At 41.2% G+C, this 27,027-nt stretch overlaps 3 long non-coding RNA genes across 4 annotated transcripts in view; 2 read left to right on the top strand and 1 right to left on the bottom strand.

Moving 5' to 3' along the window:
* LOC106995095 (uncharacterized) overlaps positions 1–6,915 on the top strand; it is a 397,441-nt gene extending 390,526 nt beyond the window's left edge. Inside the window, exons 5-6 of the long non-coding RNA XR_013412222.1 lie at positions 2,791–2,909; positions 6,160–6,915. This is a non-coding gene — a long non-coding RNA (uncharacterized LOC106995095). The remainder of the gene's footprint in view (positions 1–2,790; positions 2,910–6,159) is intronic.
* The window catches only part of LOC144338249 (uncharacterized), a 109,097-nt gene that overhangs the window by 6,297 nt on the left and 75,773 nt on the right, over positions 1–27,027 (bottom strand). The window contains exons 3-4 of one of the 2 annotated variants that reach the window (XR_013412224.1): positions 13,004–13,139; positions 5,816–5,954 (exon numbers count right to left, since the gene is read on the bottom strand). This is a non-coding gene — a long non-coding RNA (uncharacterized LOC144338249). The remainder of the gene's footprint in view (positions 1–5,815; positions 5,955–13,003; positions 13,140–27,027) is intronic. The other variant, XR_013412223.1, reaches the window with a different exon arrangement.
* On the top strand, positions 8,039–16,651 carry LOC144338250 (uncharacterized). The gene is made up of 2 exons (XR_013412225.1): positions 8,039–8,646; positions 15,289–16,651. It is a non-coding gene; the product is annotated as an uncharacterized LOC144338250 (long non-coding RNA).

Here is a 27,027-nt window from a genome sequence, read left to right as displayed (position 1 = left end):
GGTTGGCTGGAAATTAATGTCAAATGTGGAAATAGCCTTCTTCCTCTTCCCTAAGATTGTTGTGATGGGCTCTACAACTGAGCTACGGGCTTTCATTTAATGCTAATAAAGAGAGGCACATAGGATCTTCTCCATATAGTGTGTTTAATTTGAGACATAATTTAACTTTATGATGACTGGTTTATGTCAATTAAGTCAAATGTGTGCACAGAGGTGTTTCTCGTCGTGGGTGAAGTGAAAACTGCACTGAGCTCCGAGCATGCGTTCCAGACCACGCCTTGCCACATACTCGCTGTGTGATGGGTGATGAGCCATCTCCCTTCTCTGCAGGCCTGTCTACCTTTTCTAAAATGCTTGGCGAGGGTCAGAATGGAGGATGTCAACTGCAGGCAACCTGCAGAAATAGTTTGCTATACACTGGATGGATACTTAAGAAATGCTAAATGCATTACCAATATTAAAACACATAGAGTTCACATTAAAAATGTGGGGTTTTGATGTCCTCTCTTAGAAAATGGAGGGATCTGCAACAAGACATCTACACTCCAAAATGGCAGCAGCTGGATAGAACTGACAGGCAGTTGCTGCATTTTGCTTGGTCATGTGCTGGCTTTCAGTTTGCTGCTGTCCCCACCACTCCCTATTGTGATATCTGGCCCTCTGTCATTCTTTCACATCTTTTCTGGTTCCTGTGTTATAGTTTCTAACCCCTGTATTGCTAACACCCTTCTACAATGACTTAGGATTTTGAGGATCTGTATAATCTGGAATTACCCATGTGAAAATACTCTTGCTGGTTAAACACTTAAGGGAGAAGAAAATCTATTATGTTTCTATGAACAAACTTAAGATGCCTTTGATTCCATGTATTCACGGACTATCTTTTACATGGCCTCTGTGTGAAGGGTGCTCGCTGGCTTTCACTGGAGAGGGGCAATGATGCACTTAATGAAGTTGGTAGAAGAGGAAACAGAAAATAAGCAGAGAGACAAATGAATGTTCATGAATTAAAATCTGAGACAATTCCAAAGTGACAAAAGAACACAGATGTATGAAAAAGAGCCCTTTAGGAGGAGGAAGCAAGTGTGGGCTGAGGGTTTTTTGTTTGTTTGTTTGTTTGAGACAGAGTTTCGCTCTTGTCACCCAGGCTGGAGTGCAATAGTGCAATCTCGGCTCACTGCAACCTCCACCTCCACCTCCCAGGCTCAAGTGATTCTCCTGCCTCAGCCTCCCTAGTAGCTAGGATTACAGGCATGTGCCACCACACCCAGCTAATTTTTATATTTTTAGTAGACATGGGGTTTTGCCATGTTGGCTAGGTTGGTCTCGAACTCCTAACTGCAGGTGATCCACCTGCTTCAGCCTCCCAAAGTGCTGGGATTATAGGCGGGGTTGTTATTTAAGCTGAGAACTAGAGATGTGGAAGCCAGGCAAAGGTCAGTGTGACTGGATATCCGGGGGTGAGAAAAAAGGGCTGCAGAGGGGAAGCTGGCTAGGTAGGCAATGGCTTAATCTGCAGAGATTTGGATGATACTGCTAAGAGTCCAGGTTGATTTTCAAAACTTTTGGGAAAAAAATAGATGGCACCATTAATAGATACCCACTTTTATATTCATCACGGAATCTCTGCTCCGGGAACTCAGGGAGACTTAAACTGATATGAAAAAGACCCCTGCCTGCCTCCCTTCTTCCTTTCCAACGTTCTGACATTTCTCCTGTGCCCTCCTGGCCCTTTGCATGACTCCTCTCCCCATGTTGTGAGTGCCCCAGTGGCTTGATGTCACTGAGAACATCATTTGCAGATAGAGGGTTCTGTTCTGAGAGAGCTTGTGATTCAGTAATTTAAGAAAAGGAAACTTGCACTTGCTGAAAATGTTCTAGAAGCCAGATGCTGTTCCATATGAGTAAAATATATGTATATAAACTTCACAGGTCATAACTCTACAGGCCGAGGGGTTTCACAAACATAACTCCTTGGGAGTGGTGCCCAGGTCAAGAAAGAGAATGTGGCCAATGCCCCAGGTACATCCTCTCACTATCTTCCACCCTCATGCCTGCCAGGGGAAGCACTTGCCCCATTTTTTTTTTTTTTTTAAAGACAGAGTCTTACTCCTCTATCACCCAGGCTGGAGTGATCTCAACTCACTGCAACCTCCACCTCCTGAGTTCAAGTGATTCTCCTGCCTCAGCCTCCCAAGTCCCTAGGATTACAGGCACGTGCCACCATGCCTGGCTAATTTTTAGTAGAGATGGGGTTTCACCATGTTAGCCAGGCTGGTCTCAAACTCCTGACCTCAAGGGATCCACCCATCTCAGCCTCCCAAGGTGCTGGGATTATAGGCGTCAGTCACTGCGTCCGGCCCACTAACCCCAATTCTAACCCCACGTGTTAGTTTTTGCCTGTGTTTTAACTTTTTCTAACTGGAATCATACAGTACGTACTGGCTTCTTTTGATGAACATTATATGGGCGAGATCCACTTATATTGTTGCTGGTAGTTGTACTTTGTTCATTGTTTTTGCTCTAAAGCATTCCATCATGTGAATATAGCATAGCATATCATTTTCAATACAGGTAAACATTTGAGTTAGTTCCATCTGGGGTTATCATGGATGGTGCTGCAATGGGCATTCTGTGCGTGTCTCTTCATATACACGTGTGCATTTCTGTTATACACCCGTGTAGCATGTTCTGCTTTAACTGGTCCTGCCAAACAGTTTTCTATCCTTATACCTTTTACCTACACTTATCCCATGAGTTATCATATCACCCCCCTTTTTGTTGTGACAGGATCTTATTTGGTCATCCAGGCTGGAGTGCAGTGGTGTGATCATAGCTCACTGCAGCCTCAAACTGCTGGACTCCAGTGATCTTCCTGCCTCAGCCTCCCCCAGAAGCGAGGACTACAGGTATGTACCACCATGCCCCCCTCCACGCTGCTAACTTAAAAAAAAAAAAGTTTTGTAGAGATGAGGTCTTGCCACATTGCCCAGCCTGGCCTCAGGCAGTCCTCCAGCCCTGGGAATATAGGTGTGAACCACCATACCCTGCCTCATCCAGTTCTAACATATGCAAAATAAATAAAGGCTCAGAAAGACATCTTCAGTACCTAAAGGTCACAGAGCCAGCCTGCAGCAGAGCCAGTGCATGAACTTGAATTTATCTGGCTCTGCTTCCCGTATTCCCTCCACCACATAGTGAGCCACAGATGATTCATGAACTGTGTGGCCGCTGCTTTTCCAAGGCACCACTCAGATGCCACCTTTTCCCTCAACTTTTTCCTGACCCAGCCAGGGAGAGGTAACTGCACATGCTGTCTGCTCCCCAGACACATTCTGGATGACTCAACATGGTGGAAGTTTTGTTTATTTGTCAGTACAATAGACTGTGAAACTAGAGACCTCAAGGTTAGGTGTGAAGATTAAATGCACTTACTATAAGTAAGTGCAGCATTTACACGGGATCTGATACACAGCATAGGCTCTGAACTGAAGAGATGGATGGACGGGTGGATGAATGGGGCATAGATATTTCCACATATTCCCACAGAACAATGGTTAAACACATTTGGGGTATATGCATGTGTATATATGTATGCTTGTGCCTGATACATGTACAATTGCATCTACAGCTACTCCCATGTATCACCTTGTACTTGACGGGGCTCAAATAACCTTTCTCACTTTCCTTCTCTGTCACTGAGAAAAGCAGGTAGATTCACATTCAGCAAACATCTCATGAGACCCTACTCTCTGCCAGGAACCTTCAGAAGCTGTGTGCCCTTCAACCTGTTTATTTCCAAAAAGCCACACCTAAGGGACTTTGTACCAAGTTTACAGATAGGGAAAACAGGTGGGGGAACTTACCCAAAATCACCAGCTTATGAGCAGCAGAGCTAAGACTCAGTGTTCAGTCACATTCCAAGAGCAGTACGGTTCTCTTCTTTTCTGTACCATGATATTTCCCTATAGGGTTTTTGGGGGCTTTGCGACTCTTTCAGGGCTCTCTATGTCCCTGGCTAAGGAGAGTTTTGCAGAGACCTGGTCTGTACCAGGGAGAAATGGTTTGGAGCTAGCTTGCAGTGAGGAAGTAAGATAAAGCTGTGGAGGGCTCTGGTGCCCAGGGGAGCAGAGGTGCAGTGAGCAAATGAAGAATCATCCAACCATGTCTCCCGTGTGTGGGTGGCTGTACCCAGAGAGGCCTGGCTCAGCCCCTGTCTCCATTACTTACTGTCATGGTTGAATAGTGTCCTCCCCAAATTCATGTTTACCCAGAATCTCAGAATGTAACCTTATTTGGAAAGAGGGCCTTTGCAGACGTAGTCAGTTAAGAATCTCAAGATGAAATCCTGGATGAAGGTGGGCCCTAAATTCGATGGCTGGCATCCTTAAAAGAGAGGAGAAGATACAGAGACGCAGAGTAGAAGAAGCCATGTGAGGAGGGAGGTGGAGATAGGGTGATGCACCTACACGCCGAGGAACACGGAGAAGTGCCAGCAGTCTTGGGGGCTGAGTAATAATTTCTTCTTGGGGTCCCAGAAGGAACCAACCCTACCCACACCTTGATTTGGGACTTCTGGCCTCCAGAACTGAGAAAGAATAAGTGTTGTTTTAAACCACCGGTTTGTGGTGATTTTTTACAGCAGACAGAAGAAACTAACACACTTGCTGACTATGTCCTCTGGGAGAAACCACTAAGCTCTCTGTGCCTGGGTTTCAGCACATGGAAAACAGGCCTAATGAATGGGAAAGACCTTGTAGGGGTCCTGAAGATGACAAATAATGCATGCAAAGAACCTACACATATTGGGTGATTATTACTTTTGTGATCCCACTGTCCCTCCTGAGAAGACCCTCTCTGGAACCTGCGGACACCTAGCCCTGTCAGTCGAGCTTTCAAAGGCAATGTACATCAGCCCAAGTTACGTGTTCCTGGCATTTCAAGGTGGCTTCTAGCCTCAGCACACCCCGTTGCTTTTAGATGCAAGCACGTACTGTCAAAGTCTCATATCCCCCTTAGAACCATAAACGCTCTAATAGCAGTAACGGGCAACCTCGATCATGGCTAAATGTGATTACGTTCCACATAAAAATATAAAAGCTCATTTGAGCTGGGGCTCCCTGTGGGCCCATTGCCTGTACTTTTATTGAAAAGCCCACATTCCTGCCTCTGTGAGCACTGACGTCAGAGCCCAGGGAGGCCACAGCCCATGGACAGCTGTGAAGTGCCAGGGCAGCCTGAGGAGCTGGGCTCCACTGGGAATCTCTGCTTCTGCTGTGGTCTGTGATCCAGAGCCCCACGCTTAATTTCCTGGTAACTCCTATGCATGGAGCTCCTCGTATGTGCTGGCCACACCTCTGGTTTTGCTCCCTGAGAGGCAGGAAGGCCATGGAATCAGGGAGCTGTTCTGTTTCCTCCCCTACTATATTCTCAAGGTCCAGCTGAGTGTCAGGTGCAGGAGTGGACCGACCTCAGAGGACATGGATCTCTTTTCCTTCCCTACCCAAGGCCTGATCTCTCAGTCCTGCTGCATTCTCCCCTGTCCATCTGAGTCTTGCCTTTTAGCCTCACACCACAACTCAATTAACCTCTGTCCACTCTTCCGTGGTCTGTGCCATTCACCTCTTGGTTTTCACTCATGCCTGTCCCATTGCTGGGAGCATTGTCCTGTTCTCCTTTGCTGATGCTTGCATGTTCCATAGGTGTCAGCACAGATATCACTTTTATTATTAGATGCTTTCTGGTGCCTAAGTTGGGCAGGGTTCTCTCTCCTATGGCCCAGCTCTGCCTCCCGAATCACCCTGACCCACCATACCTTCCCACTTGTTGACTTCTCTGGACTTTAAATACCATGATGTCCCAGACCAGGCCTTCTTCCTTCTGTGCCCAGGGCTGGCAGAGTTTCTGACTCATGGTAGTCCTTGATAAGTATTGGGTGGGGATGAACTGACACACTGCAGAGAGAAGAACAGGTCTCCATAGAGGCAGACACAAAGGGGAAGGAAGGAGAGGGAGACAGAATGCTCTGTCAATATGATGATAAATACAGTAAAATGTGATTCTGCAAGCATTGTCTCATTTAATCCTTGCAACAACCGCATGAGAAAGCTAATATTCTCTCCCTCTCTTTTCTTCCTTCCCTTCCCCTCTCCTTTTCAGGTCTCACTCTGTTGCCCAGCCTGGAGTGCAATGGCACCATCTCAGTTCACTGCAACCTCTGCCTCCTGGGTTCAAGCAATTCTCCTGCCTCAGCCTCCCGAGTAGCTGGGATTACAGGCACGCACCACCACACCCAGCTAATTTTCCTATTTTTAGTATAAATGAGGTTTCACTATGTTGGCTAGGCTGCTTTTGGACTCCTGACCTCAAGTGATCCGCCAGCCTTGGCCTCTCCAAGTACTAGGATTACAGTGCTAGGAGCCACCGTGCCCGGCCCCCTGTCTTGTCTTTTACACATGAAAAAAAAGTGGTCAGAGACGTTAACTTGGTCAGTGCCAAAAACATTGAAAGTGAGTAGGGCCAAGATTTTCATCTAGATTTGTTAGACTCTAAATCCAAATTCACAAGATCAGAATATGACAAACCTAAGGAACAAAATTCTAGGAAACATTTCTAGAAACTGTGGCTATTGGAAAAGCACAGACCTAGGGAATCAAATTATTTTCACTGCCACCAGCACGTGGGTAGGCCTGGGACAGATTCCATGCTCTGGACCCCAGATTCCTCAGCAAGAATAGAAGGGGCTAGAGACATCAGGGCATTGGATCTGGTGATCTCAATGCCCACTCAGCTCCAAAGCATTCTTGAATGATGCATAATTTATGAAAAACATATATATTGAAATTTACTGATAGGGGAACAGCTGCCAGCATCAGATTTTTGTTGTATGCCTTAAAAAAACAGATTATACAGAAATATGCGTGTGTGTGTGTGTGTATGTTTCGATGTATATGAACCCATGATCTGAAAAATGGAGGCTTGTGGAAACCTATTAATGTCTGCTGTTCCACCCAACATCCTCAGAGAAAAAAATAAACAACTTTTTGAAAGTGCCACTCTGAGGTCAGACCAAACACTGTGGCCACTTCCAAGGTGTTTGCCTTGATTTGCCTGGATTCCTGTTCATGTGCCATCTCTCTTCTAATTCAAGGACATGATAAATTCAATGTGTTGCGTTATCAGTCAGGACTGGCAACGGTGATGCTGAACAAGCCTGGTGAAAGGAAAGAGAAGGCAGGCTAGAGCCCAGACACATTCACAAACCTTACAAAGAGGACAGGCTAGTTAGAACTACAGGCCCTACCTCTCTTTATAGTTAGTGTAAGGAGAGTGGTAATCGTAATGTCCAAAAATATATGGGCTGCATAGTTGCTTAGTAAGCTGTGGGTATGTAGTTTCTGATAGATTACATTGGTCATTTATTGAATATATTTACACTTATACACACAATGTTCCAGGTACCGTACTTGACAATGGTAGTTAGCCCTTGCTCTTGCGAAGTTTATAATGAAGTTAGGAAGTGCGGTTTGCAGAATAATGATCCTTCAAAGTGTGCAAATCCTAACCCCAGAACTTGTAAAGATAATTCCTTACATGACAAAAAGAAATTTTCAGATGCGAAGGACTTTGAGATGAGGAGCTTAACCTGGATTATGCAGGTGCTTACAATGTTATCACAAGGGTACTTGATGAAAGAGGTGGGCAGAAGGGTCAGGAGGCTTTGGCTGTGGGGAACAGGCCACAAGGCAAAGAAGGCAGGTGGCGTCTAGAAGCTGGGAAGTGTAAGCAAATGGATTCTCCCCTAGAGCCTCCAGAAGAAACATAGTCCTGTAGATGCATTTCAGACTCCTCACTTCCAGAACTGTAGGAAAATAAACTTGTGTTATTTTAAGCTACTAAGTTTGTGACACCTTGTTATATAGCAATCAGAAACTAATAGAGGGAGAATGGCTTTAATCAGAAAACTAAAAGACTAAATACATAATTTCACAGTGTGGCTCTGGAGTGACAGGAAGGAGAAGAGGATGGTATGAGCAGGTCCAGGAGAGATCATGAAAATCATTGGTTGGAGAAGACTTCCCTGAAGGAGAAGGATACTGATGTGTGAGCTGAGGCACATGCAGGAGAAAATTCCACATATAGCATATTCTGAGTGAGGGCCCCAAGCAGGAAAGGAACATGGCATGGTTTAGAAAGTGGAGGGAGGGCAGAGGGCCTGATGCACAGAGGGTGAGGTGGAGATGGCTCAGACTCAACCTAAAACATGTCCATGGGACAGTAATGACAGCCTTTGCAAGCTGGCTTAAAGACTTGGGTTCTTAACCGAAGATAAATGGGAATATTTTGAATTGTGTTGCACTGTAGTGAGACTTGGACAGATTCATACTTTGGAACTGTGCTGTCCAGTTTAGTAGCCATTTGTGATGTGTGGCTCTGTCCCTTTAAATGGCTAAAAACTGGCTAATTTAAAATGTCAGCCATTCAGTCCCACTAGCTGCATTGCAAACACTCAATAAGCACACGTGGCTTGCAGCCACCACACAGAACAGGAGGTCTAGAAGATTCCCTGCACTGCAGAAAGTGGAGTGGACGGTGCTGATTCAGAAGAAACACCTGACTGCAGGGTGGAGTGTGGACCACACAGAGGTAAGAATGGATGTGGGAGAGCATCTGGGAAGGAGCTTCCCAATATTCCAGGTGGGTCGATGCTGGTTCAACCAAAGATGTTGGTAGTGGGTACGAATGTAAGTGGATAGATTTGAAATTAGTTTAGCGGGTGACCACAAATTTTGTTTCTCAGATATTGGCAAGTTGCAGCCCTGCTTTGGCCCTTCATTAGAAGTGTTATCGAAAAGGAGTTGCTCAAGTTCTCAGAGCCTCAATTTTCTTACCTGTGAATGGAAAAAAATCCCTATTTCAAAAACAATATGGTGATATAAAATCCCTGGAATAGTGGATGTTGAATAAAGGGCACATCTCATATCTTTTGTACATTTCTAACTTAAAGTGATCTCCCAGATACTGTTAAAAGGGAGGTGACCCAGGTGGGAACCAGTCTCCACACCCCAGTGGGTGCAAGGGGGCTTGAAAATGCATTTGGATAGCTATTTATTTTTTCTTTTTTGAGATGGAGCCTCACTCTGTTGCCCAGGCTGGAATACAGTGGCGCAATCTCAGCTTGCTTCAAGCTCTGCCTCCTGGGTTGACGCCACTCTCTTGCCTCAGTTTCCCAAGTAGCTGGGACTACAGGCGCCTGCCATCATGGCTGGCTTTTTTTTTTTTTTTTTGTATTTTTAGTAGAGACGGGGTTTCACTGTGTTAGCCAGGATGATCTCAATCTCCTAACCTCATGATCCGCCTGCATCGGCCTCCCAAAGTCCTGGGATTACAGGCATGAGCCACCACGCCTGGCTTTGCATAGCAAATCATTGTGGAATAATAAACAGCTGCTGACCAGGTGGGCCCTTGCTTTCCAAAGCAGAGATTGATCAGAGTGTCTCCCACTCAGCTGGACAAGCCCTTGACTTTGGTGTGAAGGTCCTGGGGAAAAGTGCAGAGGGAAGGAGCCATATGCAGAAAATGAGCAATTCTGTTCCCACCATGACGGCAGGGTGCCCAAATGGAGCTATTTTGTAGTCAGAATGCCACGTAGGACCACACTAGGAGAGTGAGCTTCGGGGAGGCAAGGAGAAGAACGTGCCATCCGTGTAGAGAAGATAATTGAATCCATGGGAGGCCGACTGGGGCTCATTTCACAGGGAGCCGCACAAAAGCGCATGACTGGTTCCAAGACAATACAGGCCTTCAAAGAGACCTGCGAAGGGGAGCGCATTACTATATTAAGGGCACAGCATACCCTAAGTGAGACACACTGTTATGCCTCTTCTTCCCAGCCACAGCCTGAAAATAGCCATAAAAGAAATGAAGTATATTTGCCTTGTTAACACAGTTTGTATTACATATTCATAAACCATTTTGTGAAACTGCAAGGGAAAGATTCAATTGTCTTGGAAGCTGATAATGGCCAAACAGCCACACAGAAAGCAGGAAGCATGTTATGGAATTAGCTGCACAATGAATGAAATGCAACGCCTATAATAAACCCATTCAGATATAAATTATGGCAGGGTAGATGCAATGTTTGTTAAGCAATAAAGCTTGCCACCCTACACGGGAAATTGAATGAGAATTATCATAAAATGTGGTGGAGAATGTGCTAAGAATCTGGCTCCTCAAACTGGGCTTAATCAAAACAATGTAGAGAGCAGTTTTCCAGGAACAGGAAACCAAAAGGAAATGATAACACTGGGTCCTAAGGGCATTTTGACATTGTGACCCTAAATACCCTTGCTCGTAAGAAATTCCGCAAAGGACATTTATTTTTTTGAAAAAGTTTTGTTTTGATTTTTCCTTGGAGAATTACCAAAATGTCTTGAGCTCTGGAAATACAAAATTTGACCAATAATTGACTTCCTGGTTAGATAGGGAAGTAATTCAAGGACAGGGAACTTGTCCAAGTGACACTGAGCTCTTGGTTTCCCTTGGAAATGGTTAAGGTTGTTGATTCCCAGTGAGGCAACTGGGTCTCGGAATGCCCTGTGAGATGTTTGACTGGGTCCCAGAAGGATGTGTGGCTTATTTTTCTCAGAAGACCTCCTTGAATCTTCCACACATACTGCTAAATGAATAGAAGGGTACTTTGTGTATTATCTCCTAAAGCTGGGAGCTTGAGTTTATCTCAGACTCCACTTTCTGGGAAAAATAAAATAGAACAAAATAAAATAAAACAAGAATTAACCCAGCATGATGCAGGCTTTCAGGTATTGTTACTTGAAAAGAACTGCAAATATTTTATGGCTTTACAAGTTGAAGTCAATGTTTTTAGTGTATTGAGAACAATGAAAAATACCTTAGGAATGTCTTATACTCCCAGCGTTGGATTAAGCGTGTTCGGAAGCCAAAAGGAATTTTCTGCCTGCTAATAACATTACCCTGCAATCTAATGAAATAATCTCCCTAAAGCCAGGTTTATGGAATAAGCTGATTTCCCATTTGTGGTTAAAAATAAAACAAACAAATGTCCTCTTTGGTCAATTTGCCACCCAGTCCATATACTGTAAAACTATGCTTTGGAAATAACAAAATTGTATGACTTAATGGGTCAATTATGACATTTTAGAGATACACATTTTTACTGACCTGCAGTGAAGTAACCAGAGAATTTACATTGGCAAAAAGCTCCAACACGTGGAGTTGTCAGCCAGCGGTAAATTCAGCTGTGTCATCTTCACTGTCTTCATTGACGGTATGTGTATATCTACCCACACATGTGTACATGCATATGTATATGTAAGAATCCACTAGAAAAACTAGGCATTAACAAAAGATTGGAAAATATAAATACCTAAGATTCTACATTTTTGTATGTTTTAGAGATGAGATCTCACTATGTTACCCAGACTGGAGTGCAGTGACTATTCACAGGCACAATCAACACATACTACAGCCTCCAACTCCACTCCTCAAGTGATCCTCCCACCTCAGCCTCCCTAACAGCTCATGCCACAGCATCCAGCTCAAGATTCTAAAATATTAACAACAAAACAATCTCTACTTCCCTCTCCTCAATGAAACTCATTCTCCATACTCCTTTTCCTAGTTAAGATGAAATAATTGCCAAGTATTTGGAAAGGTAGTCATAGTAACAGAGTACTGAAATAAAACAAAGACAAAAGTGTCCCTCAGTATCCTATCTAGGAGCATAGCACCAGCTGCCTGCCTTTGTATGGCTGTTTATTTCTTCCTTGCTATCATCTCATTTGCTTCTCACGAATATCTCTGCAGAGCAGGAATCACTGTAGCCATTTTACAGATTAGGGCATAGAGGAAACTCATGTGTCATTAAGAGGGAAGCAAACAAACAGCAGAAATCGAAACACCTTCAGCTGCAAGAAACAGATACCTGAACTTAAAGTGATAAAACACATGGGAGTTTACTTATCCTGTATAACAAAGAAGTCTAGTGGTAAGCCTTCCAGAACTTTCTGAATAGACTATGCTGGTAAATGATTACACCCTTTTTCTCTTTCCTCACCACCATCCTGTAGACTTTTCAGGATGAAAAGGGGTGAAGGACAAGAGGATGAATAGCCACACTGCAGAGATCGTCCCTTTATGTCACCAAAACCAAAGCTTCACCAGCAGCCCATCCTGCAGACTTTTCCACATTCGTTTAATTGATCAGAGGTTGCTGCTTGCCCACCTGTAGCTGAGGAGTGGCCAGAGAGAAGGGACTTAGGAAGGGGTCAGGTCAGACAACCTATAGCACCTGACACACTCAGAAATCTTTAAATACTTGCACAAGTTTGTACCATTTAAAAAAAGAACAGGGGCTTGTAGACTTAACTTTCAAAGCTGGTGTTTTTTTCATTACGCCTAGCTATCTGCATTGTTATATCAACATTTTTCTTTTGGCTCAAAATTATGCCTATCAATTATATCTTTGTTAAAGCAAAGAAGTTTCAGAAACTAATATTATGCATGAACTAAATGTAAGTGAATTTGCCCAATTGGTACTTTATACATAACAGAAATCCCACTAAACTTGATGGGAATTGGACAGATCCAGCCACTGAAGATTTCCAAGTCCTGGTTTATGATTCTGAATCAGTTTAATCAATTTGGATAATTCAGTGTAATTTCTGAGCCATTTGGTTTTTATGGAGAGACTAGGTGAGGCAGCTGTTAAGTCAGCTTTTTAGAGCCTTCTAAGCACAAGGGGCTCTACTTCCAGTTGAAAACCCTAATGTGCATTATATTTCTCTCTGAAATGAGCATTGTATAATCCTCACACTAATGTGCATTATAGATTGGTTAACCAGGATAATAGTGATTGTGTAACTAGTGTTACCAGCCATTTTCCCTCACCTGGAAAAGGATCAGAGTTTCAGAGTCCAAGAGAAAAAAAAACAATTTCCCTTTGAAAATCTTGATATCAACTCACCTGCATCTAGACTATGGGCACAGCCAATTTAGTGTATACACCACTCAACGTAGATAATTCAATATGGCCATATTCTACAGCACAGCCTCTTCCATCTTCCACGCAACATATATGTAAGAGGAAAGGAGAAAAATAGCTGGAAAAAAAACCCCATACTATAGGCTACACCTGCCTCTAAGCCAACATTTACCTCTAAGACAATCTTCAGGGAAATGGAGGAAGCAAACATCACGTCCCACGCTTAGATCACCAACACTTCATCCAAAGCTCAGGGTCTCTATTTAATAGAATTTGGTTGAGGTAGGAACTCTCTCAAAGTTTCAGTTATCTACAATATTTCTGTGCAATAAACCACCCTAGAATGTAGTGACTTAAGACAACACCCATGAACTGGCCTGCAGTTCTGCAATTTCAGCAAGGTTGGGTGGAGGCGAGTTGTCTCTATTCCAGGTGATGTTGCTGTCATGTGACTCACTCGTCTGAGTGCTCTGCTGCGGGGAATGTCTGGTGGTGGCTGGTTTTCTCTTTCTCTCCGCATGGTCTCCCACTCAGGTGTCTAGTCTGAGCTTCTTTACGTGATAGCTTGATCCCCAGAGAATGACTGTAGAACCTTCCAGGACTCGTAAGAACTGTATTTCAGAATTCACACGTCACTCTGCCACATCGCATTGGTCACAGCAAGCACAGGCCCACCTAGATTTCTGAGATGGGGAAACATACTCCAACTCTAAGCAAACTGTGCCATGCTGTCACAGGGATGGCAGGGATGGTTGGTGGCCATCTGTGCAGACAACTTACACACCCAGGATTATCTCTGAAGACCATCAATTACCTCGAGGAGTCATCTTGCTTTCCCAGAAACCTGTGCATCCCCCACATGGAGCAGTAGTGCCGAGGAGAGAGTTTCAGACGTTCTACATCTCACTCTCCAACTTTATTACTGTCATATTTTGGTCAAGTTGCATAATGTCTTTAGGCTTCAGTGTTAGCCTCAGTCGAATAAAGATGGCATCAGTCCCCTCCTCATAGGCTACGTGAAGTATTTTATGGAGTTAATCCATATTAAACTACTGAGGGTAGTGCCTCCATAGAATTGGGGCTCAATAACCTTGAGTTATACTGCCTTCACCTCTATCCTAAAAGCTTCCAAGGGTGAGACTGGTGTCTTCTTCTTTGTGCCCCAGAGAAAAGACTAGATTATGGCAGGTACTGAGCAAGTACACAATAAATGAATGATGAACCAGGCTATCTTGTTCTTTAATTATGAAATTATTTAATGAAGGCAGAGATTTATAAAAATATCAAAATGGTGCAGCATATGTTATATGTGCCATTGGCATGAGCACTTACCCATTCATTCATTCAGCACATATTTACTGATCACTTATCATGAGCTTGGCAGTCTATTTGGTTCTGGAGATCACACAGTAAATAAGCTATGCACAGTCCCTGTTCTTATGGTCCTTATATTCTAGTGAGAGGAGGAAAAAAGGTAAACGGAAGCACAGAAGATAATGTTTGATAGTAAAATATGTGTTACGAAGGAAATAGTTACATGATAAAGTGCCCGGTGGAACCAGGAGTGGGGTGGGGTGCAGCTTGGGTTGGCAAATTAGCTCTGGAAAAGTTGGAATTTCAGCAGAGATTTAAAGAAGAGAAAATGTCAATCACTGACAGCTGTGTGGACAGATTGTTCCAGAAAGAGAGAGGAGCAAGAACAATGGCTTGTGGAAATGAATGTAGTGGGTTTGAAAAATATGAAGAAGCCCTGAGTGCCTGGATCATGGTGAACAAAAGAGAGGGAAGATAGGCAGGGGCTAAATGGTATGGCTCCTTTGACTGAAATTTTACTCTGAGTGCAATGGAATACAGTGGAAGGGATTTAGACATGACAGTTGAAAATAACTTCCCTTCTTTAGATTTCATCCTTTGATTGTTTTATTGCTGACGGATGGACCTCCAACACAGGTGTCATCTGACATCCATGGACGTTGGGAAATCCTGTTCTTTGGACGTATGTGTGAGTGAGAGGAAGTGGTGGTGGTGTAAGGTTGTTGGAGAGGATCCTTTCCTATCAGCATTGGAAATATATTGATTTCCCAGAGCAAAATCCAGATTGTCCAGATTCGTTCTGCACCAAGAATGAAATGATATTGTATGACAACAACAGCCACTTATTTCACTCTGAGTCTGTGCCAGGTACTCTTAGAGCTTTACAAACATTGTTGTGGTTGATTTTCACAGAACCCCAAGACATCGGTGCTGTTGGTTTCTTCCTTTTACAGATGAGCACACTGAGACGCTGCAAGGTGAAGCGCCAGCCCAAGGCTCACCAACCGGGGGAGATTTGAATTGAATGCCTGGACCTTCTCTCTCCAGCACATTTCAAAATTCTTCTCATCTGCACCTCCTCCCAAGAAACCTCCCCAGACAGCACAGATAGAAGGGGAAAGAAACTTGGTGCTAAGTTACAAGATGTTCTCTAGAACTTGCGTAAATCATAGGGTGGGAGAACTGTGCTGGTTTTCCGACAATGATCCTAATGAGCAATTTAGCGATGAGCGGTGCACATGTGTTGGGGGCTGAAACACAGTCTGCCTTCGGCACACATTTGTATCATTGTTTGGTGTCTGTATACAACTTGAGATTTCCAAAATGCTACCCAAGGAAGTGGATGAATGGCATTCCTCCAATTTTATAGATTCGGGGCTGAGGCAAGCTAAATGTTGGCCTCAAGTCACACAGAAAGATGATGGAAGCCTCAGAGGCCCAAATGGAGAAGTCGTATCCCATACCATCCGTCCAAACATCAAGTGACTTGACTTTCACCTGCAGTCAGTATTTCCAGGATAGGTTTTCTAGGTCATGCTTCATCAATCACTTCTTTCATTTATTCAACATTAAATGCCTCCTATGTCTCAGGCACTCTGTTACGTGACGGAGTACAGGGATGCATCAGACAAGGTCCCAGCCATCGAAAACTGTCTAGCTGTCTACTGTTTCTTTTCTTTTCGAGATGGAGTCTCACTGTGTTGCCAGACTGGAGTGCAGTAGCGCGATCTCAGATCACTGCAACCTCTGCCTCCCTGGTTCAAGCGATTCTCCTGCCTCAGCCTCCTGAGTCACTGCGACTACAGCTGTGCACCACCATGCCCAGCTAATTTTTGTATTTTTAGTAGAGATGGGGTTTCACCATGTTGGCCAGGATGGTCTCGATCTGTTGACATCGTGATCCCCCACCTCAGCCTCCCAAGTGTGAACCACTGCGCCAGGCCTAATTTTTTTTTTAATAGACATGGGTTTCACCATGTTGGCCAGGCTGGTGTCGAACTCCTGACTTCAGGTGATCCACCCACCTCAGCCTCCCAAAGTGCTGGGATTACAGGTGTGAGCCACCGGACCTGGCCAAGCTGTCTACTGTTTCTACTTGGACCTCTGCCTTCTTTCAATTTCAGTGTGTCCCAACCCAATCCAGTGGTGGTTAAAGATGTGGTCTCTGACATAAGACTGCCTGGGTTCAAACCCTGGCTCAGTGTGACCTTGAACTAGTGCTTTAAGTTGTCTGCTCTCCAGTTTCTGCATCTATAAAGCTGTGAGATTAATAGTACATAATCATACATAAATAAAAGAATTGTTGTGCAAATAAAATATGATGCAGTGTTTCTATAGTTCTTTGAGGATAAGGATCACCCAGGTCACTAGTTAAGCATGCAGCTTCCTGGGACACTCCCTTGGAAATTCTGATTCAGTAGCTTTGGGGTCCAAGACTTTGTGATTTGTTTTCGTTTTTGCTTGTTTTAAACCAATATTCCAGATGATAGTTTTCACCAGGATAATCTGGAAAACACTAATATAATGCATGGAAAGCAATGATTCTCAACCTCGGCTGCACATTGAAGTTGCCTGGGGCACTTTAAAGATACAGAAGCCTGAGTTACACTAAAAAACTTCTGTTTCAATAGGTAGGGATACAGATTGGGGGGTTTAGGGTCTCCCCAGGTATTTGTAATGTGTAGCCAAGTTTGAGAATACCTGATAGAACACATTTAGCACAATGTCTGGCACAAGCAATGTGCAATAAATACATCATCATTATTATTATCTTTATTGTCCCACAAGCAGCTAAGAAACATACAATTAGGAAGAAAATTAAGAGGGTCAACACACATATAAGATTAATGACAAAGGGATCCTAAAATTCTGTGGCATTTAGATTCTTTCATGGTCTCCTAACCTTAAACATCTTTGTTTTTTCCTCTTGGTTAAAGCTCTGTCAGGAGCAAGATCCTATTTTTTTGTTTTCATTTTTATATATTCTCTCAAAGATTCACCTAATGTCTTATAACATAATAGTAGGTACTACATAATGATTACTATGTAGATTAAGTAAAATAAAAGCATTTGACAAATGATTGATTTTGTATATGACAAAAATACTACAGCAATGATGAGGAGAAAGATAATTTCAGATGGTGGAAGAACATGTGAGTTGACACTTGAAGAGTGGTTTGAATTTTGTTGAGTGGAGTGAGGCTATTTTGGCAGGAGAAATGGCTTGAGCAAATTTGGAGAAGATTCTGTGAAGTATGTACAAAAAAAAAGGGACAATTAAATTTGACCGGAGTGTTGAATATAGGAAATATCACAAGGAGATCTGAGCTAAAAGGGTAGGTGGAAGAGGCACAGGGAAACTGAGGCACGGAGCATCTGTGTCACTTGCCCAAGGCATACCATGGTTGGTCTGGAATTTGAAGCATGGCTCAGGCAACTCCCACAACACACAACCTGAAGCTGCTACGCCCTACTGTTTCCTTGTGTCTTGAAATATAGGGGGTTATTGAAACATTCCTAAGCAGAAGCATAAGAGCCTCAGACTGACTTTGCAGCATAATCCTCTTGGCAACTGTGAGGAGGAAAGACTAGAGACCTAGAGATCAAGAGATTGGTTTCTGCCGAGGCCTTTCCTTCTTACATAGTGTGAGTAACATACATGCTTACCACAGACAAACAAAACCAGTGCTGAGGTCAGTACACAAAGTACATAAACACATCACGGCTTTTAGTTCCCTAGATGGAGGCAGGCCACAGATTTGCATCCTAGTGGTTTGGCAGCTTACACAAAGAAGAGCACAAAGGAAAACCGAATTGTCACTCAAGGAATGTCCAGCCCTCACTGTTACTGACACCAGAAAGCAAATCCCTGCTGAGGTTCTGAAAGGGAGGGATCCTTGCAAAATGCTGAAAGTTGCTCTCCTGGTTGAAAACAGCAGAGTCCGTAGTACAACTTCCTGAATGGTCCTTAACAAAGGAGGTCTTGCCCATGAGGAAGGCTCGATTTTAATGCTGAAGTATCTGCTTTCAGGTTCTGGACACTCAAAACTTCATATTTGTAAAGGATTTTCCTTTATATATTACTATACATACACATAATAATTTTTATAAATTTTTTATAAAACCATACTTTTGCTTCCCAAAAGGAATGGTTGACTTTTTAAAGTTGGCTAAATGATCAGTTCCTACTATATTCCACTTTATTTCTAGTGTTGGAAACCTAAGACTGGGCTTTTCAATATGTATATTATAATTTCTTGCTGTCATATCTTAAGCATGTATAATGAAATGTCAATAGTTGCTGTGGTATATTAATAGGAATCTTCCTAATGATACATCAAACAGGACAGTAGCAGCTCAGCCTTGCTCCCTTGATGGTTTTAAGCGGCTTTATGCATTATTTGTTCCTTTTTTGTCTAGAATCTTAGGTCCTCTTGTTTCAAGCTGCCTAAAGTTCATCTAGCCATGATCCTTGTTCCTTCCTTTTCCACCACTTCCCAGTCATAAGATGTTGAAGATTCAGCTTAAACAATGTCACCACCATCTTTATTGTAGGATGGCAGTATCAGGGAGGCAAAGGGGGATGGAAAAGCAATAACTGAACAGTAATTAAGCACATGCTCTGTGTTGGGCACTTTACACTTTACCTATTTGAATGAGACAACACACTAAATGATATGTACTAGTCTCCCAGATTAACAAGGAGGGTGAGGTTCACAGAAGCCAAACAGCATGGATTAATGTTTACACAGTTAATAAGTGTCAAAGAAAAATTCCATTTCAATTCTGACTCCAGTGCCTAGGTTCTGTCCATGGAAATACACATTCCCAAGGATAAACCTGAAAACATAGGTGCAGCAGGTTTCCATTCCAGGTAAAATGATGTATGCACATTCCATCCTGTCTCTTCTACTGAATGAAGCTATTAAAACTCAATATAATGCTTAGAGAAGCTGTTCGAAGGCTCTGAAGGTAAACAGTAGCATAGTAGATTGGGAAACAGACCAGAATTCAAAGTACCATTGATCCTGTGGTGAGTTTACTATCTTCTTTCTTCCTCTATCCTACAGCCTGGACTGAAGGCAGCTCAAAACACAAAAGTGGGCATCCATGAATACAGAAAGAACTCACAACCATCTAGCTCTGCCTTAAGCAAAGGAAAAGGGACTTCCAATGCTCAAAAACAGTGGGGGAAATCCCTCACTTTGGAAACTTTTTGCTCTCTTGAGCCCCAGCACCCACCTGATCATTATATGGTGGTGGCAGTGCAGTGTCAGTGATGGCGATGAGGATGCACAAGCTACTAAAACTCTGGTGGAGATGAACCTTCCTCTCTCATTGGTTCCAAGGATGTGGCAAGTCCTAGTTGCTTTTTCCCTCCCCTGTCTTCCTACCAGTTGTTTGTGGATGTAGGTACAACTGTAGGAAACCTGCAGCAGGGCAACGAAATTAAAGCCCCAGCTGTGTGGTGGGGAACCAAAACAAAGGAGCCTTGGAATGGCAGGAAGTACTGGGAAGGGAGGAACTTAAGAAAATACAGTAAACCCCTTATGTATGAACTCCTGGGTTGACTGTCCCACTGAGCGTGTCTGTTTCTAATCACAAAGAGCATACCAAAGACTTGAAGAATTGAACTAAGGGAGAGACCACCACCCAAGTCTCAGAGAGCTCACTGGGTAGAGCACAGGCAGGACAAATCCAAATAGCACTATAGTGTTCGAAAATGGGACTGAACTTGCAACTACAACCAATAAACCTTTGGGAAGAATTTGCAACCTGACCCAATAGGGTTGATTGCATGCTAAAACAAAAATGTCAGTGTTTACTATACAATTTTAAGATCCTATGTTCGCTAGCTTAATATTTAAAAAATCCAGGATATAATCCAACACTACATGGCATATGAAGAACCAGGAAAATATCCACTTGAATGGGAAGAGATTAAAGCCAATGACAAGATGACACAAGTATCTGATAAAAACTTTAAAACAGCTATGATTAAAATATCCAAGAAGTAAAGATGTATAATTCTTTAAATACTTAAAATGTCTTTAATGATAGTCTTTACAATCTGTATTTATCAGGATTCTCCTGAGAAACAGGACAAATGATATACACAGATAAAGAGAAGGATTTTTTCCTTAATTTTTATTTTTAGTTCTGGGGATTCATGTTGGATACATGGGATTCACAATCTGCTTGCTCATTGTACCAATTCTTATGTTAATCTCATCCAGAAATACACTCACAGACATCATGAGTGTATAATTTTGGAGAAGAATAGAATGATAGTACTTTTCACCAAGTAGAAGATATATGCAAAATAAGAATTTTAGAAATATAATTAAATAACAACAACAACAAAACACTGAATGTGTTCTTTGTCAGAATGGAGATTAAAGAGGAAAGTCAGTGTATAAACTCGAAGACAGATCAATAGAAACTCAACCCAAAAGGGTGATAGATAAAAAGACTTAAGAATGCCAAAGGGTTTAATTTTGTATTATGGGAGTCTCAGAAGAAAAGGAGAAAGTGTGTGGTACAGAAAAAGATATTTTAAGAATAACTTAAAATGTTTCAAACTTGGTAGAATATATAAATCTACAGGTTCACAAAGTTCACTGCATTTCAAACAGCATAAATACAACGAAATACCTTCCAGATACATTATAATCAAAGAATTGAAATCTAAAGATAAAGAAAGAAAATCTTGAAAACAACCAGGGAAAAACATCATGTTACTTATAGGGGAATAACAATTTGAATGACTGTACAATGTTTCTCTATGTTTCTCCTCAGAAACCGTGAAGACCAGAGAGAGAGGAACATTTTTTAAAGGCTGCAAGAAAAGAATTGTTATCCCAGAAACTGACAACCAGTGAAAATATCCTTTAGGAATAAAGGTAAAATAAAGACACCTAGTAGGACGAATCATCCTGGTTTACCCAGGACTGAGAGGTTTCCCAGGATGCATGACTTTTGGTGCTAAAACTAGGTAAACCAGAAGAGTTAGTCACCCTAACATTCTCAGATGAAAAAAACACTGCGAGAATTTGTTGTCACCAGACCAGTTGTAAAATATTTCTAAGGGAAGTTCTTCAGCTGGAGGGAAGAGATACCAGATTGAAACATGGAATATCAGAAATGAAAGATGAGCAATGAAAATGGCAAATATCTGGTTGAATAAAATAGTGAATTATTCTCTGAGTTTAAAATATGCTTGATGGATGCAAGCAACAACATAACATTGTCTGATGAAGTTTTCAATGCATACATGCACACAGCTATCGGGAGAACCTGCCCCCAATATTTCAATGTAGGTTCTTTCTGTTTTCCATAAGTGTCAACCATCTGAGAAATAAAGAGTACAAAGAGAGGAATTTTACAGGTGGGTCGCTGGGTGTGACATCTCATATCGGTATGACCATGATGCCCACCTGAGCCACAAAACCAGCAGGTTTTTATTAAGGATTTCAAAAGGAGAGGGAGTGTATGAACAGGGAGTAGGTCACAAATATCACATGCTTCAAAGGGCAAAAGCAAAGATCACAAGGCAAAGGGCAAAAGCAGAATTACTGATAAGGGTCTATGTTCAGCTGTGCACATATTGTCTTGATAAACATTTTAAACAACAGAAAACAGGGTTTGAGAGCAGAGAACTGGTCTGACCTCAAATTTACTAGGGTGGGGTTTTTCCCCACCCTAGTAAGCCTGAGGGTGCTGCAGGAGACCAAGGCGTGTATCAGTCCTTATCTCAACCGCATAGAACAGACATTCCCAGAGTGGCCATTTATAGACCTCCCTGCAGGAATGAATTCCTTTCCCAGAGTATTAATATCAATATTCCTTGCTAGGAAAAGAATTTAGCGGTATCTCTCCTTCTTGCACATCTGTTTATAGACTCTCTGCAGAAGAAAAATATGGCTCTTTTTGCCTGACCCCGCAGGCAGTCAGACCTTATGGCTGTCTTCTCTTGTTCCCTAAAATTGTTGTTATTCTGTTCTTTTTCAAGGTGCACTGATTTCATATTGTTCAAACACACATGTTTTACAATCAATTTGTACAGTTAACACAATTATCATAGTGGCCCTCAGCTTACAAAGATAACAGGATTAAGAGATTAAAGTAAGACAGGCATACAAAATTATAAGAGTATTATTTGGGAACTGATAAGTGTCCATGAAATCTTCACAATTTATGTTCCTCTGCCATGGCTCCAGCCGGTCCCTCCATTCAGGGTCCCTGACTTACCACAACACATAGCATTATCCTTAATGATGAAAGACCAAAAGCATTCCCCCTAAGATTTGGAACAAAGGAAGCAATTCTAATCTTAGCATTCCTATTAAACATTTTTTATGGAAGTCCTAGCCAGTATTGTAAGGCAAGCTAAAGAAATAAAATATATACATATTAGAAAGAAAGAATTCCTGTTTACAGAATACACTTTTGGATTTGTAGAAAATCCCACAGAATACACTATTGGATTTGCAGAAAATCCCAGGGGCTCTATGAATAATGGCAACAAAAATATAAACTCTTAGTGCTAACAAGTTTTTTAGGAAAAATCACAGAATGCAGAGTTACTACACAACTCATTGTAATTCTATATACTAGTCGTGACAAATTGAAATCAAAATTTAAAAACAAAAATAATACCATCTACAACTGCTCAAAAGGATGTAATAGTTAGATATAAATCTAAAAGTCATATACAAGATCTGTATTCTGAAAACTACAAAGTGGCCATAAAAGAAGACCTAAATGAGTAGAAAAGTATACTATGATCATGGATAGGAAGACTCAACATAGTAAAATATCAGTTCTCTCCAAATGATTTATACGTTTAATGCACTACCAATTAACTCTCAGCAGATTTTTTTGTAGATAAAAACAAACTGATTCTGAAATCCATATAGGAGGGCAAAGGAACTGAAACGACTAAAACAGTTTTATAAAAGAAAAATAAAGTTGGAAAAATCACTCTACCTAATTTTAAGACTCACTATGTAAATCTACAGTAATAGAGACAGTGCTGTATTACAGGAAAGACACAAAAATCAAATGGAACAAAAGAGATAGTTCAGAAACAGACCCACACAAATATGACCAATTGATATTTGAAAAAGTCATAAAGGTACTTCAATGAAGAAAGGATATTGTTTACAACAAATGTTATTATAAAATTGGGTATATTAATTAAAGAACTTCATCCTAAACTTCACACCTTACATAAAATTAGCTCAAACTGTATTATAGGTCTAAAAGTAGAATGGGAATATTAAAACTTTTAGAATTTTAGAAAATATTTGCCACCTGGAGACTGGAAAAGAGTTCTTAGACAAGATATCAAAAGCACAATTTATTAAAGAACATTTATAATTGAGCTCCTATCACAATTAAAACTGTTTGCTCTGTGAAAGACATGGCTATAAAAATGAAAAGATTGAAGCAAGATGGCTCATGTCTGTAATCCCAGCACATGGAATGCCAAGGCTTGAGCCCAGGAGTCTGGGACCAGCTTGGGCAACATAGTGAGACCCTGTCACTACCAAAAAAAAAAAAAAAAAAAAAAAAAAACCAAAAAACAAAACAAAACAAAAATTAGTTGGACATGGTGGCATGTACCTGTAGTCCCAGCTATGCAGGAGGCTGAGGTGGGAGAATCACTTGAGCCCAAGAAGATTGAGTCTTCAGTGAGCCATGACTGTGCCACTGCACTCCAGCCTGGGTGACAGAGCAAGAATAAATATACAAACAAACAAACAAATATATGAATGCATGTATGTATGTATCTTCTTTGATATAATTATTTTTTCCTTTGGGCAAATATTAAATCATGTCTTTTACAGCAACATGGATGGAATTGGAGGCTGTTTCTTAAATGAAATAACTCAGAAACAGAAAGACAAATGCTGCATGTTCTTGTAAGTGGGAGCTAAGGGATGCATACACATGGACATAGAGTGTGGAATGATAGACATTAGAGACCCTGAAGGGTGAGGTGGGGGTGGATGATGAGAAATTACTTAATGAGTACAATGTATGTTATGTGGGTAATAGAGTAAGAGCCCATCTTCACCAGTATGCATTATATCCATATAACACAATTGCATTTGTACTTCATAAGTTTATATAAAGACTAAAAAAAAAAAAAGAAAAGATAAGTTACATAGTAGGAGAAAATATTTGGAAGTCATATGTACAACAAAGGACTTATATACAGAATATGTAAAGAAATCTCAAAGCTCAACAGTAACAAAGCAAAAACCTAACTTTGAAAAATGAGCAAAAATCTTGAATAGATACTTCACTGAAAAGGATATACAGAAGGCAAATAAGCATATGAAAAGATGTTTCATCATCAGCAATTGGGGAAATGCAAATGAAAACCATGATGAGATACCAGTACATACTTATTATAGTGGCAAAAAAAAAAAAAAAAAATACTGATGCTATCAAGTGATGATGAGAATGTGGAGCAGCTGGAACTCTAATATATTTTTGGTGGGAATCTCAAATGGTACAACCACTCTGGAAAAAAATCTGGTAGTTTTTCATAAAGTTAAATGCACACTTATCATATGATCTAGCAATCTCACTTCTGGGTATTTACCCTAGAGAAATGAAAACTTATGTTCACATAAAAATCTGCACATGAATATTTATCACAGCTCTATTCATAATTGCTAAAAATGGGAAACAAACCAAATGTCCTTCAGTGGATGAATGGTAAACAAAACATGGTGCATCTATCCAATGGAGTACTCTCAGGAAGAAAATGGAATAAATGGTTGATGCAGACAACTTGGATGGATCTAAAAGACATTACACTGGGTAAAATATGCCAACTTCAAAAGGTTATATTTTGTTTATATGACATTCTTGAAAAGATCAAACTATAGTCACAGAGAACAAATCTGGTTATCAAATATTAGGGATGGGAGGAGAAGGTGCTACAAAGAGGTATCACAAGGGTTTTTTCAGGAGGGTGATAGAGCTGTTCTGTGTCTTGATTGTGATAGTAGTTATGAGAATCTGTGCATGTGATAAAATTTACAGAACTACACACATAAAGCCAATTTTACTGTATGTGAATCTAAAAATAATTGAAAAAATTAAGTTTAGCAATCATTTTTTAAACTTTTAGTTTTAATTACAAATGTGTTTCCCAGATAAATTCTCATGAGAATAATAAAAACGCAGATAAAGCCACTGTGCCACCTAGATTAAAACTGTCAATATCACTCTCTTTGCCAAGGGTAATCCCTCCTATCAGCTCATATATATTCTTATAAAGTGGCAATGGTTTCTAAAGTCTGGAATTTTATCTCAAATGCTCAAGTCTTTAATTATAAAATAAATGAAATTAGGTAAGTACCCCAAGCATTTAAATATGTTGAAAAGACTAATACAAAGTGAATGATAATGTCATTGTTACAACACAAAAACGTGTCTACTTTCATTGATCTTACGTTTTGTTATTTTCTATGATTGTTACCACATTCACACATACCCCAGTTCTTTAAATGTTGTTATATTATTTGTTTTATATGACTTATTTTATTCGTTTAAAGCCTTCCCATCTAAACTCTACTCCATCAATCATGGACTATCACAAAATCAATCTCAGGGCAGATGTTAAGAACAGGCATGCAACAGATGCAAAATTACAACAGAAACAAATCACTTTCTTTCGATTTGCTAGTCACTTACACTTCCTCTTGTCTTTCATGTCTTGAATATTCCCCACTCCATCCTTTGCCTCATGTTTCCAACTAAATGCACTGAGTTCCCGTATTTCTGGTTTTAAATTTTAGTTCCGTTTCTCCGATTCTGACAGTCTCTCCTGTTTTATTGTGGGGTCATTCCAGATTGAACGTGTAATGGCACCTCTGTTTGGTACACTTTTGGGGACTTCCCTGTTGGTCCATAAATTGCCCCATGGACAGATCATCTGCTGATGTAAAAGCAATTCTTGGACTTAGGGTCAAGTCTCAGGCATAGTCAGTCTTTTTTCTTGTTTTACATTTCCACATTCTGTACATTCCCTTCATTGATCAATCAATCATAGATGATATCTCTATGCTGCCACTAACTCGACCATATTTTAATCGCATTAGTTAGTCCAATTGTCAAGTGGCAAAAATTAGATTAGTAACTTGAATAGTTGAGCTGATATGGTTATCTCATGCCAGTGGTTGTAATGGTTCAGTGATTGTAACTGGATCAAATTGAATATTTGGGATCCAATCCATGGAATGTAAACTGACCTAAAGCAGTCAGTCTGGTCTTTTGGTGAAATCCAGACTTAGTTTTTTTTAAGCATCATATTTTTCTGTAGGATCACAAGGCCACCTTCAATTATCATTTGTGTCTTGTTTTACATGAATCTTCTTTGATAAACTCATATAATAGCCATTGTCATATCCACAGACACGATGATAATGTGCTATATGATTTTAAGTACTATTTTTTCTCCAGTCCCCCAAATTCCTGTGACATTCATTATATTGCTTTTAATAACAAAAAGACAACCCAAACAGAGGCAACTCTTCGTGGATGGGTCTGGGAAGAGATAAGCTTCCTTTACATTGTAACACCCAACAAAGAGAAGCCTCCCCTATCTGATCTACTGCTGCATCTCCTAGCGCCAAGACAAGAATGGCATTTACCCGGGCCTCAATTAGTAT

This window comes from Macaca mulatta, chromosome 20 (genome assembly GCF_049350105.2).
Source record: "Macaca mulatta isolate MMU2019108-1 chromosome 20, T2T-MMU8v2.0, whole genome shotgun sequence".
NCBI classification, from domain to species: domain Eukaryota; kingdom Metazoa; phylum Chordata; class Mammalia; order Primates; family Cercopithecidae; genus Macaca; species Macaca mulatta.
This window is presented reverse-complemented; position numbering and strand designations above follow the sequence as displayed.